At 41.6% G+C, this 19,350-nt stretch overlaps 1 protein-coding gene across 3 annotated transcripts in view; it reads right to left on the reverse strand.

Moving 5' to 3' along the window:
• plxdc2b (plexin domain containing 2b) overlaps positions 1–19,350 on the reverse strand; it is a 92,917-nt gene that overhangs the window by 52,827 nt on the left and 20,740 nt on the right. The gene's annotated exons all lie outside the window — the stretch shown is intronic.

The raw sequence follows: 19,350 nt of genomic DNA on the forward strand, positions 1-19,350 counted from the left end.
CGCCTTAACATGGAAAACTCCCCATTTGGGTCCTCTGTTTTACATTTTCTGTTCCTGCCAAAAATCATTGTTTTTGCAAAAGTTTGGTTTACACTGTCCACTATGACAATCGAGGTCGGCATTTGAAGATTTTTCCGCTCTTTGAAAAGCTCCATTTTTGGGTGGAAAAATGGCAATCTAGCATGAAAGGCAGGCCAGAACATGGAGAACAAAAATGCATTTTCAGATTTTGCTGGCACAGTTTAAACAGAGCTATGCAGCTGTTTTTTCTTTCTTTTTTCTTTCTTTTTCTTTTTTTTTTAAATTAGTCCCTGTTTGGTGTGTCTTTTGCATGTGGGTGACATGATACATACATGCATATATTCCTGTCAAAGGTTTCACAGTATGCCACTGATGGATGGTAACATACCAAGATGTGCAACAATGTGCCATCAAAGACAGAGAAGAAAAAGGTATTTAATGTATTTAATATGGTCAGGGATACACAGAGTGAGTTATTTTTTCAAGCATTTTGTTAGGGAGAGGGAGGGGATGACATCAGTAAAGGGCTACGGGTCAGACTCGAACCCAGGGGGCTACCACAAGGACTAAGCCTAAATGGTATGTGCTCCACCAGATGACCTCCCAGGGCGCCCCCCACACAGTGAGTTTTGGTGAGTAACGGTGAATTTAAATATTTTTTTATATCATTTGCTCATTAGAAACTCCACAGTGCACCTTTGCAGGTTCAATACAAAACTTGGCAATTCCAAGCTGTACATCAAATGTTCCTGCAACGGAGTTATATCATGATTGTTCCTATGTATTTCGCAGCCTGTTCACTAAGCTTTTTACCAGGAAAACATACTGTTAATCGTGGCAGACCTCACAATTCTATTTTGAGCAATCAATGAAGAAATTCCCTTCTCTTGCAATTAAATATCTGTGATAAACTTAAACTTGACAAAGAATGCATGTTCTCCATTTGCTTACATGAGTTTCCCCAAAATCACCCGGATTAGAGATGTTAAATCTGCTGTAGGTATGAAGGAGAGGAGGCTGTTCATCTGCTCGTCCTGTGATGGACTGCAGGCTTGTTTCCCTGCCTTCAGGCTAATGCTTGGCATGCTTGGATAAGCCCCTGTTCCCCACGACCCTAATAGGATTACGCGGTTAAAGACAATTAGTAATAAACTTAATTTTCATTGCAGTCCTCCAAACAGAAAGTTTACAAAGTGCTTGCATGCTGTTGCAGCTATCTTAATTGTTCTGGCTTTAGGACAGAGAAAACTGCTGATTCCTCTATATAGCTGTACGTTGTCATGAGACAGAGGTCATTGGGTTTAAATAGCAGGGTGCATTTTCCTTCTCTTTTCGCTTCTGTCTCTTTTCTCTCACGCTCACATTTCGTCCTGCCTGTCGCCCTCTCTCCTCCTCCTCTTTCTGGGCGCCTGACCAGTGGTTCTCAGGAGGGGAGGAGAGGGTTGGTGAGAGCAAGTGGAGAGGCTTAAGATGCTAATTCACCCAAAGTGGAGGCTGACAGATTCATTTTGTAATGAGCACCGGCAAAGCAAGAAAGAAAGAGGCCAATCTGCACGTCGAGATGGATGTTGATGTGCATTACATTGGAAGAATTTAACAGCAGAAGGCGCAGCGAAGAGTACGACAAAAGGCCGGGATGAGAGCGTCGCAATTTGCAGTTAATTGTTTTTAGAGCCAGAGAAGAACAATTAAAAGTTAACGTTCACCTTCGGTCATTAGTGTAATGACCATAAACCTGGCCAGAAATCTTTGTGTAGATATGGACTCAGACCTAAATTTTAACATCCACATAAACAGAATTACAAAATCGACAACCATTGCCTTACGAATATATAAAGAATGACGTTTTACCTTTAGAGGGCTTGTCTACTGTGATGTTGCCTTTAAGTTCTAAAGAGTCAACGTGACTATAAGAAGCAGCATTCATTTTTTTATGAACAAAAGAGCTGAGAAAACCTGAGATCCTTTCTCTAACTCTCACTTCTTAAAAAAGAAGGGTATTGTTACTGCACTTCAATCTGTTTCATTCCATTTTTGTCTTTCTATTTGCTTTATTCTTTCAGAATATCATTTATGTGTCTTTATATTGAACTGTTTATGTCTTTCAGCCTTTTATAACTTATGTAAAGCACCTTTAGTTTCCCTATTGTTGGAAGGTATTGTACCTATATATTTCAATTAAAGGCCTTAAGCAGCTTCTTACCATGATTATACATGAACACATCCATCCATCTCCAGCCTGTTTTTTTTTTTTTTAACCATAGCACATACATTGCTTTTGCCTGGCAAAATTCAGTATGAGCATGTTTATTCTGCAGTTCCTCCACTGCTTTACTTGAGTAACAAGCTTTTTGACCAGATGATTATATGAGTTGAATAAGTGATTTTGAATTGTTTTTCATTTTCACATAAGTGACCGCTCTAAAAGGCATTAAAATTCTTCAGGGTAGCTTGAAGTTAGCCGTGGATAAGGCAGGCTTTGCATCATCTCACTTTTGTTGTTTGGTCTCTGCAGCAGCTCCCTTTGCCAACTATTCACTCACTGTCTCATTCTCACATACTTCTAATACTTCCTGACACTCACTCTATCCCTCATGGTCATTAGTCACATCCAGGCAAACTTCCTGTCAACACCAGTTATATACTCGAATCCAGGAGGCACCAACACATACCGTTCCACCAACACATAAACATCTATTTTCATCTTTTAAAGGATCTTTGTCAGTTCCTCAATATACGGTGGAAATCTGGCAAACAGCGGATGCTTTAAAATACACCATGACCACAACATAGGGGCCTTGAATAAATGGCTGCTCTTTTCCCAGCATGTTACTCTGTGAACAGCCATCCTGAGTCACCCTTAAAAGGAGCACATGCACCTGCATTTCTCTTGTGTACACCACCTCTCTGATTCAGGGACAGCAGCATATCTTATTATCCAGAGGAAACTCAGGGTCTTTTGTCAAACGTTTGGGAGGGCAATGAGGGCAGACCCCTGAGGGACACCTAAAATAACCTCCCAGCAGGAGGAGGCTTCTCCTTAGTGCAAGACTGTCTCTCTGCTTTTGTGTGAAAGGAAATCTTTCCCCTCTGCTTTTCTCTCAGTGCCTCTGAAAGCCCCCGCATACCTTCACCCTGACTCTGTCGAGCAGCCTTGTAGACTGGACTCACGCCTGTCAGCACCACTGATTCACAAACACCCGAGGGACTTGGTGATTTGGTTCCACCTAAAACCTTTCAAGGACATTTAGGAGGTCATAAAACTGCAGAATAAAGGTGCTGTCTGCGCCCCTTCTTTCATTCAGTTTCTGCTCGCCCCCTCTCCCCTTTTCTTCTTTTGGTTCCCACCTGACTAAGTGCTGCTGACAGGAGACTGCCTCACATGACTGGCAAGTAGAGGAGGAGGAATGCTTCACTGCATTTGTGCATACTGGAGAGTGTGCTGTGCATAATTTCAGCAGAAAAAGGATAAAAAAAAAAGTCACATCCCTCTACGGTTTCTTAGCCTTTCTATCTCTGGGTGTCAGAGTGCTTAATTTAGTGCCCACTGAAAGCTGTTTTATCAGTGTAGCAGCAGACCCTGCCAGGCTCTCTGGAGAACCGTCTCGCTCAGGGTTTGAAACAGCGTTGACTCTTTGCAAATCAACTCACCAGGGTCAGCACGGATTAAGTTGATGCAACTATTGCTGAAGCTCCCCAACGTCTTTTCTTCAAAATGACAGAAAAAAACTGAGTCACAGCTTAGATCATTTAGGTGATGAATGTTAGACCAGCATTCAACAAATTCTTTCATAAAGAATAGACAATGTAATTAACAATATTACTCCAGATCGTGAGAGAGAACGTCGCAATCTCTCCACGTGTCTTGTTCTCTTCATTAGTAAAGATTCATTGGGAACGTTTGTCAGAGAAGCTCTCCATCACTTTTTCACACACACATACAGCACACTCATTACATAACAGGACACATACTTTTAGAGCTTGGTAAAATCCAGATGTGAAAAACAAAAAGCACACTCTTCACCTTTCCATTAAAGGGTCTTTTCACTGCAATACAACCCCCCATGTCCAGGCGAGAACTTTAATTGCCTGCATTTCTATAGATTATTTTTAAAAAATGTCTGGGTTCAACATGAAGCAGTCAGAGAGGGAAGGGCGCTGTGGGAATGAGCAAAGGCATTTCAATCCAGTTGGGTGCACTCAGGAAAGATTTGTTGCAGTTAAGACTTAGATCCAAAATAAACATGTGTAAGACTGATTAAAAAGCACTTGTTGAATTTGGGGCTGCTTCTGATGCATATACCATTTAATTTGCTAAATTTGTTTCCCATTAATCCACTGATTGTTTCATGTATAAAAAAATAATAATAAAAAAATGTCCATCAAAAAGAGACCAATGTGATGTCTTTAAATTGCTTGGTTTGTCTGATAAACAGAGCAAGACCCAAGGACGTTACATTCAAAATAATATAAAAACAGGAAAAAAATTAATCAGCTAATCTGCATATTTTACAAGCTAAAAAGACTGAGTTTAGTTTTGCTCAATAAATGTTTGATAAATAAAACATTAATCATTTGTAAAAAAAAAAAAAATCTGCTAAATGGGAGTAAGTATTACGGCACTGGGATAAATCAGCATTCAAATCAACTACAATATGAAAAATAAAAATAAAAGTCGCCAAATTGCCTGTGACCAGAGGCGCGATGAGCAGGTCAGCCCCTGAGGTTGTGCTTGACACTGACCCACCTGTCTAGTCTCACTTTATGGCCTCACACAAGCCAAGTCATGCTCGGGGTCATCTCACAACAACAACACTGACAACAAACTGAGCCTTATAAACACCGAAAACCTTGACCGAGTGATATGAGCCAATGAGACAGCAGCGACAGATAAGATGAGACATTCAATCTGACTGATAAGTTAATAAACTGGGTTTAATAGGAGACGGCTGCTGAGGTTTGATCTTCTGTCAGACAAGATATGAATTAAATAAGCTTCTCTTGTGTATTAATAGATTATAGATTACATACAGCAAATGGCCTGCAACATGACACGCTTCGCTTCTATATCAACTGAATTATTTAAATGCACATCATGTGTGATACTAAACGATCCAGCAGCAGACCTTTTAAGTCAAGACATTAAACGTGCTGCTGCCGCCACATAAAGCAGAGTACACACAAATTCCAGACGTCTAACTGTGAAATTATCATGCAGAGCAAAGTGTGCTTCCCTAACCTGCCGTAGCTTGCATTCTGCACATCCTCTCTTAAAAACGCAGCCTGTCATTAAGCAAACACATAAAGTCGAAGAGCTGACTGCAGGAGAAAGTCAAACACAGGTAGACAGCGAGGCAGAGCCTGCAAAGGAGATCCAGTTTCAAACACGGCTCATAAAGCAATGAGCTGCACGATAAAAGGGAGAATCTGAATAGACTAAATGTGAGATACATCTAAATCTCAGATAATCAGTGTGTGAGACGAGTTAAGGCTTGAAATTGAATAGTGTAGAGGAGAGTTAGCAGGAGACAGGCTGTGCAAATGAACCAAGCGCATTTCTTCTCACAGAAAAGCTGGTGATATAAAATATATAAATAATAACCACGTTTCCCTACCAAATAAATGGTGATTCTCTCTCCAGAGAGAGGCATCAAGTGTGCGTCCTGCCTGTCATGAACGCTCCATTACACCGGAGATTTGTTTTGCCAACAATTAGTCACATCTTTCCAAGTCAGAGCACTGCAACACAAACATCCCCTGAGGTTCAGACTAGGAGCACAGATACAGAACATAGATAAGTGGTGGTTTCTTTTGCTGGAACATAGTAACCTGCTTGCTGAAGATACTAACATTGTGGATATTATTTTGCAATACGATACGATGTTTGTGTCTCACCACAGTCAACTGTCAGCACCCATTACTGGAAGCAAGCCTCCTTTTGAAGAGAACCATTGGAGAATTTGAACAGAAATGTTCAAATTCTTGTTCAGTCTCTTGTTCCACATATCTTGTAAACAGCTACGTGCACAGACATTTGACCCTCTTTTGCTGATATGCTCGTCATGCACCAGGCAATAAACATTATCAGACTGGCTCCTGGCAACAGCTGGCACGGAAAACAAAGAACAAAATGATCTTCAACCTCCAAGGTTAACAAACACTGTGAGTTGAGTGCCCGCTTTTGTACATCAACCAAATGAGAAGAGAGGTGAGGTGTGACAGGAGGCTATAAATAAAGGCCAATCTCTAAAAATCTCAAAGTGTTAATTACAATCTGCAGAGCACGAAATGTGGAGGGAATTCATTAGCAGGAGACTAATGCTGCGTTCGCTCTGCCTGCAGAAACAGTGTCTATGAAGAGGACAGGTGTCAGAACTGCATGTTAGAGGAAGGAAGGAGGCCGGGGGGAGAAAGACTGAGGCAAATTAGGAGGTAGAGAGCATCCAGTGATTTTTAATCAAAGCTTTAACCTAGAGTAACCTAATTGTTTTTTAAGCAGGCTTTGTAGAATTGGCTAATTTCTCTTCTGAGTCTGCTCAAAACATCTAAATACACTGGACACAAAATCCAAGCAGGCTAAGCCACAAAGCACCCAGTAACATACCCGAGCACACAGTATCAAACCCCAAAACACAGGGTTCGAAGTACTGCAGTTAACCATCATGAAGTCTGCTGTCACCACCGCGGCTTTCTTTGTGTAATTGGCGGTTGTCTTGGCTCTGGCGTTGGTCAGTGCAGGAAATGTATACAAAAATGCTTTGGCAAAGAGACAAACAGACAGGCAGGGAGGGCTGCAGGCAGTCAGGAGACAGTGGGATAACAAAGAGAGGAGCGCTTCCTGAGTGACACAGGCCTTTAGGAATTCAGGATTCCAGTTGGGCACAGTGTCTTGTCTCATATTTCAGGAGATTGAGTGATGGACTGCAGAACCATGAAGCGCTGCTGTTGGTTCTCATTCCACTTTGCAACTCTGTGAATGACCAGTGTGGCTCAGGAGCCCCGGGGCCTTGAATTGCTCCGCCACGAGGGAACCTGAGTCTGGCAGGCAATATATCACCGGACACTGGACCTCATGTGACAGATTATTCCTCCTCCATCCAGTGCAGACCATTGCCTTACAGTACTGTATTCTTACAGGTCAGCAGCTAGCTGTGGACAAAACCGCCGTCGAGTCTTTGCACAGAAAAAACCTCAACATCTCCCACTCTGCCTAAATCTGTCCATGAAAACACTAAATCTGTCCTTTCACTGTTCCCACAGTTCTCTTAGTGCTTGCTTAACAGACCTTAAAATTGGAAATGGTCACATCTGTACCCGTGAATAGAGTGGAAAAGGCAGGACAAAAGCCTGCACTTTTATTCTGATACGCCACATCACAAACAATAGCCTCGCCTTTATCCTGTGGGTTCACACACTCTTCAGATGAGTTTCTGTGGACAGAAACACGCCCACACATCCAATATCTGAGACATACTCGACATAATCATCACTCTTTTTTGCGCACTTATCCTCAAAACAATCTCAGAGGGCTTTGAGGTCATGAACTCACTGGCTCACTTGTATCTTGTGTATACAGCATATTTTTGGCCAACTACACATCTGTTACCACACCTGGGATGAATAATATTTGTAAATACAGTGGAGTCCAAAAGTCTGAGACCACTTTCCCGGTGCTTGAATGGGATACCCAACTGTAAGTCTCACAGATGGGATGGCTTGAGCTCCATCACTACAGCTAGAAGTCAGAAAAACAATAAAAACTGACCATTTCATCAAAGTTTCCTACAGTATCTGACTGTCAATAAAACAGCAAGTGTTTGACATGTCAACAACACTGAACAAAATGCTCATGTTTCCAAAAAGGTGCAGCGCCGGTAAACAAACCCAATGACTGTGAGCTTACTTTCCAGTATTTTGCGCAACAAGAAGTCTCTGCTCCGAGGCCTTTTAACAGCAGACATCTTGACTTCAGAAAAGCACAGGTGTAACTCATAACATGAACAATGTCTCCGTCTCTCTTTTCAGACATCCCAGATAGCCGTGACAGGTCATTCATCTTATTCCTCACACCTGCGCTTTCTCTACTGTGACAAGTCAAAATATCTTCCGAGGAAAAAGACGTGGAAACGTTCAGACACTTCAAATGTCCAACATTGACCAACAGCTCTGAAGGTTAAAGAGACTCAACATACTGTGCAAATGTGTGCAAATTTGGCATAATACCAAAGCATTAGTTTAGTATTATTTAAATGGTTACAGGGTCACATAACACCTCAAAGAAGCTCTCTCCAAGTTCTCCACATTTAACAAAAGAATACTTGGACTGCAACTATATTAATCAATTAAGATTAAGATTAAGATTAAGATTGCCCTTATCAGTCCTGCAATGGGGAAATTTGCAGTGTAACAGCAGCAAAGTGGACAGTGCAAGAGAAAAACTGCAAGAGTCAGTAACAAATACTTAAGAACAAGATAATTAATAGATAATAATATAATATGTATATGTGTATTTGGTCCATAAACTCTTAGAAAATAGTACAAGAAATTACTTCTCATTGTTTGCTTTGTCCAGCCAACAGTCCAAACCCAAAGATAATCAGTTCAGTATCACAGAAGATCAAGAAAACCTGCAAATGATCACATTTGTTCACACTTTTTCTCTGAAATGTAAACATGTCACTTTTGCTGGCCATAAAATGAACAACTTGTTGCATCTGGTAGATTTTTTCATTCCCAAAACCCCACGTCTGTTGAGTTGGACCGTTATCGATTCAGCACGAGATATGCTTGCCACATCACATGCCTTGATTCATTGTCAAACCAAAGTCTGCAGGTCCAGCACTAAAGTGATCTACCTGCTCACAGCTTATTAATCACAGAACAAGACAAGAACAAAAAAAAAAAAAAAAAACAGACAGCCACAGCAACCACTTCTGAGGTTAAATTATGGTCATACTCATCATCATGGGTGCTTTAGCCTAATTGAAGACTTCTCCATTTCTGTCACAATGGAAAGCAATCGATGTGAGAGGTGCTCAGAGACAAACACTGTGTATGTGTGAGAAATAACAGGCCTGAGCAAGACAGCACTTTAACTGAAGATTGATTCCCTGTAGTGTGGGCAGGCTTCTTCTAAGTGTGTGTAGATGTATATGCATGTGTCTGCAGTGAGAGAGATTTTCAGTGTTTATGTGTATGTGTGTGTGTGACTTGTCCTGCAGGTGGGGATTGATTGACTGACTGCCGTTGTGAGTGTATTAACTGTGTTTTTTGCACTTTCTTTCGGGGCTGAGGGCTCCAGGCGAGGCCAGACGGGGCCCTTGGGCCTGTCCTCGTCCTTCCTGCTAATCCATCAGCATCAGAGCCTCTCACCCCTCCTCCCGGCCAAACCTCCCCACACTCCAGTGTTCTCTAAGTTGAGCACTGTGTAAACACACATAGACAAGTCCAACTCTTAGCCCAATGGACCTGCCATTTCCCACAGTTAAGAAAGAGAGTCCAGCTGTCTGCGGAGTGCGAGCGGGCCAAGGACAATCATATGATTCTCTTTTTTTTTTTTTCAAGCAGTACATTGGCCAGGTTGATCTTATCAGCCGATTTTTTTAGTTTATCAGATATATCAGTAACAAGACACTGTACTATTGTATCCATTATTTATTCTAAAAAACTTTTTACATGCTTATATTAAACTTCCCACATTTAGTTGGTGATGCACCCTCCGTCCTCGGTACAGAGTCTAATCCATCATGACAAATTCCACCAACAACACGCACTGTGGTTGTCAGACTGCACAGTTTAAGGGCAGCCCTTATATCCACTTATGAAATCCCCTAACAATCGAGCTAATTTGCTCAAGCCATAAATACTTAACATGTGAGTAATGCAGAACCTCATAAATAAAAACATGCATTACACATGTTTTTCTCCAACATTTGGATAACTTCCCAGTGAGCAGATGTAAACAAATAACCCACATTTTTAATGTTCTCCAAAAATATGTGGAAAAACATATAACAAACAACTTAAAAACTTGGCAAACCAACATACCCTCCCACCTACAGCCTCCAGGCACCCACACCCACAAGCCAGCAACAACAAAAAGACCAAATATACCAACAATCTACAGCATCCCTCAGAAGCACACACACACACACACATATATACTGTATATATAGTCAGACCCCTGCTGTACATGCAGAGCAGAAAGAGGGAGACAAATAGAAAGAAAGGACCATTCCCCAGGACTATAGCTGCCAAACCCAGCCCAGAATATTTCATATATCTGATGACAAACTGTGAGCCTCATCCCAGTCACACAGAGTCTGTAATTGCTTCAACCTCTTCCCATTCAGACGTAGCGACTTCAGCCACTCACAGGAAATCAATATTAAATATTGTTTACAACAAAACCTCCTCTCCTCGCCGGGAGTTTTGCTGTGCAGAAAATGAGACCTACAGAGCTGCATGTCACAGAACAGATGGCTGATTCCCGCCAAAAATCTCATTATAGAGGGGATTGTGCGTGTAGAAAAGTGTATCTCATTAAGCTCTCAAATTTCCATTCAATCACAGATGAAACTGGCAAATATTTGCATTGTCAATTGAATAACAAGATTTCCTCTTTAGGTCCTGTGAAAGTTTTTAATCATGCAGATTTAGCTGAGAAGCTCTGCTTTGTTTCTTTTCTGACAGGGGAAGTGAAGAGTACAAAGGTTTCTTCCCTTGTCAAAGCATGCAAGGTTAATTAAACTGATTAAATACACAATTCAACAGATTTCCTCATTTCTTTTACTCTTGCACTCTTCCAGGTAATTGCAATGGCACCGAAACTGACACTGGTGATGGCAGGAAAATGTTCAGCAGAATTGAACAATCTAATAAACAGGTTTTTGTCTGTCTCAGAGATAAGATGGCTAACTATCTCGTTATATTCAGCAGAAGTTTAGGAATTCACTTACTGGCAAAGACAGAACTAGAGTCAGGAAGAGAGGCAGACCAGCCCTGTGACGTGGGAGAAGACTTTATGAGTAAGGTCACTGGAGTTGAACTAAAATGGTGAAAGAGAGAGCAGTTACAATCCCTGGACAGCTGTGTGGTGCAGCTGTGGGGTCTGAAGCTGCAGAGCAGGTTGTTAAAGCGAGTGTTTGGGTCAGTGGATGTAAAAAACAGGCTAATAGGGAGCACAGGTGTGACACAAATATTGAAAGTTAACTAGGAGATTCTTGGTTAAACCGCCATTTCAAACAGCTACAGTTTGTGGTGAAATCACTTTAATTCAATGGATGAAATGAATCTACGCAAATGTTTTGCATCATGTTCAGGTTTGTGGAACTTCGATTCACAGTATTGACCAATATCTAACTGTCTTTACAGTGCTGACCTTTGAGGGCACAAGGAGCCCAAGAGTCATTTTAGCCATTAGTTGGCTACAGCAGCTCACGGTCTAGCCCAGCTGGTAATCCCTATACATGACAAGGCCACATTCAGACAATGGTGGTACATTACAATTTGAAAAACAAACAAGAACCTAGCACAGTAGTGTTCACACATTACCTCCATGTGGTCAGATAATTTTAATAGCCTAATAGCTACTTTTGCAATATGATTTATTTGAAGCTGTTTGTTAACAAGTGAAACAAGGTGCAAACACACTGTGCATTTAGAGTTTTATTTGTTTTTGGATTTTTTGGGGGGGTTGGTTTTTTTCCTGTTCTCTTACCAAATTGGGACCTATTATCAATGTCATTGTATCTTTGACTCCAAATTCCAACTGGGAGGACGACGATCACTTTTTTCTAAATCTGTTGTTTATAATGAAGGTCTAAACCGTACAGCACCAACTTGAACTTCCCTGTTCCACTTTCTGGTGTGACCGCCAGCCTGAAGAGTCCCAGGTGAGGTGAGATTACATGCTGCTGCTTGCCTTTCCCCCTCAGGCTCCAACACTTACTAGAGAGCCACCTGTGTCGATCACCTCAGCAGCATGTTGACTCTGCCTCGTCACACTGCTGCGTGCCCCTCAGTGATAAGCTAGCTAACATGTTTCTGCTCCTGTATGTGGTTTGCGTCATTGATCCCACAAATCCCACTATTGGTCTAATTCAAACATATTTCTGACCCCTGTAGAGAACATGAGAGTAATTGTGCACTTCAGGACTGATGGTGCCATTTGTCATGTACAGCTAAGCGTGCATTGAGTCTTTAATAGAAACAGACAGTTCAGTGCCCTCTGACAAACAGCCTGGGAGACACTAGGTCTGAATGCAAATGGGATACACTCGTTCTGAAACATCTTCCAACCCTCCTCTTGTTTGTCCCTTGTTGCTTTTTTTTAAGGTAGTTGGTCTGGATGAGGGTTAGTTTGTTTCCCCTGAGGTGATGATGAGGAAGGCAGGAGAAGGAGTGTCTGTGTTGTTAACTGAGTAGAGAGATGGATGGTCCTTGGCAGTCTCAACCCACACTTACAAACCCTAGTGATTTTCCCAGGAGAACTTCGACTGCCTTTGTTTTGCCTTGGTTTTGGCCTCAGAGTCAGCAAGAGAGTCTCAGTCTCACAACTGCACATGTGCACTAAATATAAAGTAACATCCAGCAGGTGATTAGCTTAGCTTAGCGTAAAGACTGGAAACAGTGGGAAACAGCTAGCCTGGCTCTGTCCAAAGGTAAACAGCACATCTATAGCTCACTATTTAACACGTTACACATTGTTTGTTTGAAGTGTACAAAAACCAAGGTAAAATTGAAAGTCAGAAAAAAAAAGTGGTAGTTAGCAAGAGGTTCTTGGTCCTATGCATCTGTCATTAAGATTTGAAGTTGTGCAAAAACTTAATTGAAATCGATATATTTCAAAACTTAACAATGAAATAAAAGAAAATGCAGTTTTTGTAGTAGGTAGCATGGCAGGAAAGTTGTAGTATTGGCATTTTATGGGAAAGCTAAGTCCCAAACTCACTCTGGCTTTGAAAATCTCCCTGTTTCAGAACCTTCAAGTGTGACAAGTATGCCTCAAGCCCTCCTCGCTCCCCATGCCATGCTTCTGGGCACCCTGCCATGTTCTGCCTATCTGGGCTACATTTATCAAACTTAGGGGACCCGCAGCACCAATAGAGCCTTGGCTTTCTCCTCCAAACAGCCAGAAGAAGGAAAGGAAAAGAAAGGTATCAGCCCTCTGGTCTTTAGACACTTCTCACGAGGTATAGCTGTTGTACAGGGGACATATTCAGAGGCAAATACTTACAGACAAACACCAGGAAGTGGCGACACATGAATAAATCATGAAAATCTCCCTGCGGTGATAACCTAAAAACCTTCAGCTTTTTTTTTCTAACACATCATATGAAATGCATATGGCTCAGGAGCAGGTGAGAAATTCTGTTTGAAGTTTTTTGCTGATGACGTGACAAGATAGGAGCGAAAAGCTGGTACCAGAAACAGGACACCGTCAAAAAGGTGTTTTTAAAAAACGGCCACAGATCAATGTGCCATTGCTGGGTTCTGATAAAGGAGGGAAACAGCAGGAGGGGAGCTTTCAGGGCCACCGTACAGAGAGGGGGAAGGCCCCGAGGGGGTTGAACACTGAGCTGAGTCACTCAGTACCTGCTGCTGTACCTGCGAGCTGCCACAGACACTATCCTCTGACTTCACACCACCTTTCCCTGAGGATTCAACCACAGGAGACAGATTGCCAGGGGCTTTACAGGCAGAAAACACAGCCTGTTACACAGAGGCACACAGGAAGCCTCTGCAGTACTGTACCAGACAGAGAGGTGGACTTCTGATGCAGCAATCCATCTTTTCTTTAATAGTTTGAGAAAAGTCAGCAGCCCAAATTTGTCAAGAGCCGATGATTAGTGTGAGGTAATGACAGCCATTTGAGCAGCAATTTTCCTTCATCTGTCTCTGAAATGTCTCAAGTGTAATTCTGTCCTTGAAAACAGAAGACAAAGTTTGTTGTTTGACAAGGAAAATAATTACAGCATCAGCATACCATTACTGGCTGGCAGGGAGACAATAGATCAACAAGACTTCTCTCTGGTCCTGGTCCAACTGCAGCTCTAATATTTGGCAGATAGTGAGAATACATCCCTTCATCTAATTGATTCCCCGTCATTCTTCAAAACTCAAGTGAAAAATGATTTTAAAGAATATCGATCAAAATTTACAGATGCAAAGGAAAAGCATTTCAGATTTGAAATATTTCACTTCCTTGGGAGAAAAACTCCCAACAACAAAGTCAGGATTCAGTGAATGCAGCTTTATCTGTTACATCAGGTTTCATCAAACTCTGAGGAAAAGAAAATCTAACAAACGCACAGTGGGAATGTCGCCATGTAGAAGCTGGATTTGGTGATTTGTCTTGGATGAGAGTGTTTATAGAACCTATTCTCCGGAGGCCAGTAGAAGTGCAGCAGTGAGGCCAGGTAGGTTTTGTATAGACCTGCCCCACAGCAGCACATGACGAACACTGTGTAAAACTGCATAATGACGCCCCTGGCTCTTTTACACAGTCTATAAAGACTGGACTGTCGTGTGCTGGGCTTGTTGTTCCCTCTAATCAGTCTACTGCGCCGTGTTTATGACCCTGTCAGCTGGGGAACTGGGTCAGCCCGGCCCAGACACAAACTTGCAGAAACACGTTGGTGACAGTCAGTGAAGTGGAGAGAATGACCTTGACTAACAAGCTTGTCCTCGCACTGCAATACATTCACAATATCAGCTCTTTGTCTGCTCTCTTCTGCGTGACGGCTGACAATGAAGCAAACTGGGTATCAGCTATGTCACTGGCATAGATAATTAATCAAGGCCCAGTGCCATGAATTGATGTACACCTGTGTAAGCACAGGGCTAATTAGTAAAATACACAGAATTATGCTCACATGCTTGCAATACACCAGACTTATATACTATTACCATCTGTCCTTCCAAGGTTCAACACACAAATCAATTACTACTGTATATGCACTGTCAACACAATCACACACCATCTCGCATGGAAGAGCCTACAGTTCACATTAAAGAGATAAAGAAATCTAAATATTTACCATCCCCACCATCTTGTAGTTTAGAATGTTAGCGTGCTAACATTTGCTAATTAGCACTAAATAAAAAGCACAGCTGAGTTTTGCAGGTATTTGGTCATAGATGAAACTGCAGTTTTGCCCTGATGATGGCGTCAGATGAAAAGTGAAGAGATCATTGGAGTTATTACAATTCCTCCTGACAGGAAAATGACAGTCTGTACCAAATATTGCTAAAAAAAAACCCACAGATGTTAAGCTCATGGTGAAGTTAGACGATCAACAAAGTCATTAGGATTCATCATTTGGGGACTATGAATGTGTATTTCACCTTAAATATTGTCCCAATTTTTTGTGCACATTAGTCAACTCCTGAGAGGTCCCTTAGAGGAAAATCATTTCTTCTCCCCACCTCAAGGGGCAGAGAACTATTTTAGAGCTGGACAGGAATCTGGTGTTTTGCTGGGTTGCACCAAGACCTTCTCCATTCCTTGACTCTTGATGCAGGCACGATGCCACCCTTTCAAAATCCTGTTTGAGGGCACTTTATTTATAATGAAACACCTACACTCTCTGTACTATTCAATAAAAAATAAATGAACACATTCCTGGCCCACACAGCTGAAACTATCCAGAGCTCAGGAAAGGCCGGAATGTGACTTACAAAAGCCTTCACATCTGCAGGAGAGAAAAAGGGGCAGTAGCTGGAAGAAAACAAGACATCTGCCCAAAATTCAGCATTTTTTTTTCTAAAGCCTCAGCTTTTCATGACAACAATGGAGGCTATGGAACGTGGGCTCTGTTTGCCAACAACCATATGAATATGTCTGTCAACTGTTTCTGTGAAAGATTGGAAGCTCGCTGCAGAAGTGAGGGACATGAAAGAAAAAGGCAAAACAGCATCAAAGTCAAGGAGGACGCTGTGCTAACAAGCTTATGATACCAATCTTAAACTTTGGCCTTTCAGAAATAACTTGCACTATAACTCCTGTAATGCAACATTTAGAGTCTATATGTGTCCTTCAGAAGAAAAATTAAAAATTACAGCCATGACACATCTATTTCACTGAATTTATTTCACAAAATAAACTCTTGAAGCTAAATTTGGGTTGTGAATCTACATGGTGGCTGAAAGGAAGTTGATGTCACTCCAACTGTTCGACCTTGTGTTCCCCGAGCTCAGATGCTGGTGTAGTTCCTCCTCAGTTTGCCCTCACATTCCCTCTCCAACCTCTTTCTATGTCTTCCTCTGTTCATTGTCCTCTTTACAAGGCCAAACCTGTTTTTTTTCTTCGGCAAGACAGATGTGCAATCCCACATGGTATTCCCATCTGTCTCTTCCATCCATCACTCTGAATCCCAGGACTTTCACTGAGCACAAATGGGAACTGAAACAGCTTGAAGTGCAAAATATGTCATTAAAAATACACTATTAAATTGACGTATTACAACATCTGATAAATTTCAGTAAACCACATTATCTCACAGCTACTGAATTTTCATGAAGTTATGAGAAACCTGCTAATTTAAGAACCAGACTATCATAAACATGCACTACTTGACAGATTAAGAACATCAACAATTTGAGCAGATAACCTGTGACCACAGAGACAATCAGGTCCTCGTAGTGATGCCACTCCATAAAGAGAGACGCCCCGACAGACAGGGTCAAATTATCACCGTCAATCACCCCACAATCCACTTCAGCACTGGCACCTAGCAGGACAGCCAAGGTGTCAGGGAGACGGGGCCTTTCATTACCTTCCTGTCAACGTGATTGTAGCCCCATATCAAGCCGGATGTGTTGCCTGTCATGTCTAGGCAGGGGCCTGTCACTGCAAATCTGCCACAGGACACAAACACCCTGGAGGTAATGCACCAAAATCCTTGTGTCACCCAGAGCAGAGGAAGTGATTTACCTGCCAGCATGTATGTTCCTCTGAGATATGACCTGCGGGGCTGCAGCGCGCACACACAACACGAAAGCTTGCAGAGCTACCGCTTCCATGTGAACTTTAATATCAACAAAAAGGAAGAATGATTGCGATGATTTCAGTGCTTATTTTAATATCTCAATCTTGTATTTGTACATGCTATATTAGCATGAAAGACATGGAGGAAAAGCTCATCATTACAGTGTATAGTATAGAAGCATATGTTCACCAAAGCTGGGGTTCAGGATATAACTGACTTTGTTTATCTAATCTAAAAGCTTTCAAATTCAATCAAATCTGTTAACATTGAACATGTGACAAAAGTCATAAATACATTAATATTTAAGAACAAAATATCAAAAGAGTGACATCCACAGAAGAAGCTGAGTTTTTCCAGATAGATTACTTAATTACAATCAATCAATATGACTCTGATTATCTTACTTAAAAGAGTGCAGATTGGAGTAGGGATTCTTCTCTGAGCTAATTGTCTTGGTTTTACTGCCGCATAGTTACGATTTTGGTTCACTCTCCCCATTTTCATATTGCTGCTTTCACCGAAAAACAGCAGACAAACAAAGTTAGTCACTAGCTGGTGAATATAGTGAAGCATTTAGCTGCTAAAGAGCCAGAGATCTTCAGGAGTCAGGGAAGAGCAGATCAGAGGTTACCCTGATTAGGAATGACTAACAAACAGCTGCTAAAACATTAACTTAAAGGTGATAATATTGTCTCCTCTGCCAGCAAGTGGGCAAAAAATCAGTTATTGCAAGGCCGCCCATTTTTGCATTCAAAAATCGTATCAAATTTATTGTTAGTGTTTGGTTCTTGCTTCTTTTTGCCTCCAAGCCTCTGAGTAAGCAGGCTGGTGTGTTTGTTTGACTGACAGCTGAGGCAGCACAGCCACGAAGACAGCAAGTAAACAAACCTGTGCTGTGCTCTCAAACTAATGAAGGACACTGATGAAGAAGAGCTGCACCAGTTTAAGTTTAAGTGCTAGGACTAGGTGCTATAGCAGAAATTATTTTCATGATGCAGAAAGGGGAAAGTATTTACTTATCATATTGTCTAATTTATCTCTTCTGATAAAGCAGTCATAAAATTGTACGTGCTAAGTCTCATGAGCTCATTGTGCAGCAGATTTATACCAAAGTTTCCAAACATAAAAAGAGAGAGAGAGTGGTTTTTCTTTGGAAAATGACAAACCTTGTAACGTTCCACTGACCTTAACAACTTTAAAAACCCCCCAAAGCTTTTCTCTGTCAGTGGCATTTTGCTGTAAACAAAGATTTATCTCTGAATTTGTTCCCTGCAAATGCCAAGTGAAACTAGAATTATTGCCTCGTGGCTGTACGCCTCCCCCAGCCAGTCAAGTTGCAGGAAATGTGGTCACAATCACCCCTTCTGTTCCTGAGTCATGGCGCTGAATAACGATAAGAGAATTGTTTTTGCCAAACTTCCTGTCATCATTTGATCCTATTAGACATTTGGGTGAAATGTTGTCATAATGAATTCTTGAGTTCAAAATCCAAGTTCAAAACATCTTGTGAGGTCACAGTGGCCTTGACCTTTGACCACCAAAATCTAATCAAACAAAGGGACCACTCTGTTGCAATTAGCAATGAGTCTAAGTGAATGTTTGTGCCACATTTGAAGACATTCCTTCTGGGTGTTGCTGCAATATCGCGTTCATGGGAACAGGATGGACGGACGGACGGACAATCCAAAAACATAATGCCTACAGCCACAGCTGTTGCCGAGGCAAAGGCATGTAAATTGACAACATCTTGCCGAAACTGCCAAACAAATAAGTATATGAAATGCAGCCAGTAACAAATCAAAAGACATTGCTGGTTCATAGCATTTCCTTCTACGCTGACACTGCACAGAAAAGCCCATACAACAGAAATGTTGATCTTTTGCTTTGTTTGTCAGTATTATGATAATAATTTGACGCTTTGAAGCTGTCCCATTAACTTTTCAGACGATGTAATAACACAAGACATATTAATATGAATGGTTCATGCTAAAAAGCTTACAAAACAGTTTTTCTTTTAAATCAATTTGTCTCCTGTGGGACTAGTTTTCCTGCATTGACTGAAAGTCTTTACTGAAGCTTTACTACAGTGCAATTGTCCCCTTGTCTGAACATTAACTATGTGCCCATTCAATCATGTATTTGCTTATTGATTAAAAACTTTTCACAGTGTCTCCATGCCTTTATTCGTATTTGCCTACTCCTAGGCATATTTGTCCAAGGTCTGTTGGTAAGTGCTTTATTTGGCCACAGGCCGACACCCAAGTGTTAATGTGTTTGCCTCCCTTGCGCCCAGACAGAGATGAATTTAGCCAGCGGGCTGTCAAGTCAGGGAGTCGAA

Source organism: Trachinotus anak, unplaced genomic scaffold, assembly GCF_046630095.1.
Source record: "Trachinotus anak isolate AG129_WGS33_773 ecotype Australia unplaced genomic scaffold, CSIRO_AGI_Tana_v1 ptg000009l, whole genome shotgun sequence".
Taxonomy (NCBI): Eukaryota; Metazoa; Chordata; class Actinopteri; order Carangiformes; family Carangidae; genus Trachinotus; species Trachinotus anak.